Here is a 2,004-nt window from a genome sequence, read left to right on the forward strand (position 1 = left end):
ACACACAGAATTATTGAGCATAGAGGTAAATCGATACGTACACAAAAACAGTTAGCTCATCCCCATTTTTTTTTAGCAGCGAGAATCTATTCGGACACACACACACGCACACACACACGGTAGCTCAGTGGCTAGAGCGCTGGCTTCACAAGCCAGAGGATCGGGGTTCGATTCTCCGGCCGGGTGGAGATATTTGGGTGTGTCTCCTTTCACGTGTAGCCCCTGTTCACCTAGCAGTGAGTAGGTACGGGATGTAGATCGAGGAGTTGTGACCTTGTTGTCCCGGTGTGTGGTGTGTGCCTGGTCTCAGGCCTATCCAAAAATCGGAAATAATGAGCTCTGAGCTCGCTCCGTAGAGTAACGTCTGGCTGTCTCGTCAGAGACTGCAGCAGATCAAACAGTGAAACACACACACACACACATGCGCGCGCGCGCGCTATCATCCCAGAGAAGGATTTTCACATATTACATAAAGTTGAAGCTCACACAGCCATCAAAACAGTAGCCGCTATTTACATCAAACATTTGAAACCTGATCTCAATAATTAATCATCATCAGCAAAGTTGTATGTTTCATAAACCTTGTTTCGGAGATTTGGTCCTCCGAGACCGTCATCAACTCACCCACACACCACCACCTGCAAATCACCTTAACCCGCCACTGAACCACGATTGTTACAGGTCAGTTTATATCGCCATATAATTAGTTTTTTTTTTTTTTTATCTATTCAGTGCGGTTGTGTTTTTGGGGTTAATCATTTCCCATTTCCTCCATCTATAGGCACAAGACAACCTTCCAGGTAACCATCCCATCTTATTCAATGACACTGAGATATCCACTTCTTCTACCCTGAACATCCTTGGCTTGTTCTCTGTCCTTTACCATTAATGTAAACAATAAACGTCACATACCGTCTACCGCTGAAATCCAAAGTAGGGAGTGCACTTCAAATATCGGCTGTTGGTTTAACTTACATTATTCTCTTGAACAGGATGTAATCAAAATATTCCACCGTTGTTAGTGGTTTGTAGCAAAACAATAGTCCAGTAGAAGGGCCATAGATAACCTTTGAGCACAGACAAACAAATAGAAATAGGAAAAACAAAAAACAGACTAAAGAAAACGAATCAGTTGAACATTTCCTTGACATTGAGAAATAATGAAACACTGAGCTTGCTCCTCGCCTGAAGCGCAATCTTCTCACTGACTCAATAAATCCTTCAGAGTGACAACTGTGATCCCTCGTGTTACGCTAATCTAAATAACGCAGATTTATCATGTCTCAAGGAATTCTAATCTCAGATGATAAGGCCATAAGCTAATTAACGCAAAGTTTTTTATTAATTAATTTTAGTTATTGTAATGTTTCTACGTTGGTTAACATTGGGTCGAACCAACAAAATATAAACTTTTTTGTAAGAAAATTTCTGATTTCTTTTCGAACATACATCCGATAAAACCGGTTAGTTAGTTAACATTTTCAACACTTATCAGCAATATTGACTGGGTTTTTCCGTGCTCGATATGAGGCAATCCACTTCTCTCTCTTTACAAGATGTTAAAACTTATTTGTCACTGACTGAATACTGAAAGTTATAATTGTCGCTTTCTATGTGTATATCCTTGCACCAAGAATACTCTGGAACTCTCTACCTGTGTCTGTATTTCCACCTGCCTATGACTTAAACTCTTTCAAAAGAGGAGTGTCAAGACACCTCTTACGTTAACTGGACCCTCCTTTTAGATTTTTTTGTTTTTTCTCTTTATACTATTCCTCTTAACAGGGCCTGGCAACCAGCGGGATTTTTTTTTTTCCAACTTTGTTTTCCCTTGGCCAGTGCCCTTGTAATGTAAAAAAAAAAAAAAATGCAGACACTTCGTCCGCTGTCAACACATTGCCGCTTGATGGAACACACCTGATATTCACTCCCTCAACATATAACATCGTAATATTCTTTGATGATGGTTTACGTGAAGATATTATTGATATACCAAAAATAGAA

The 2,004-nt window shown here is 40.0% G+C and overlaps 1 long non-coding RNA gene across 1 annotated transcript in view; it reads left to right on the forward strand.

Annotated features, from left to right (window-relative positions):
- Nucleotides 1–399: 399 nt before the first annotated feature.
- Nucleotides 400–2,004, forward strand: part of LOC123506888 — a 7,990-nt gene continuing 6,385 nt past the window's right edge. Inside the window, exon 1 of the long non-coding RNA XR_006675545.1 lies at nucleotides 400–681. This is a non-coding gene — a long non-coding RNA (uncharacterized LOC123506888). The remainder of the gene's footprint in view (nucleotides 682–2,004) is intronic.

The sequence above is a fragment of the Portunus trituberculatus genome, chromosome 21 (assembly GCF_017591435.1).
Source record: "Portunus trituberculatus isolate SZX2019 chromosome 21, ASM1759143v1, whole genome shotgun sequence".
NCBI classification, from domain to species: Eukaryota; Metazoa; Arthropoda; class Malacostraca; order Decapoda; family Portunidae; genus Portunus; species Portunus trituberculatus.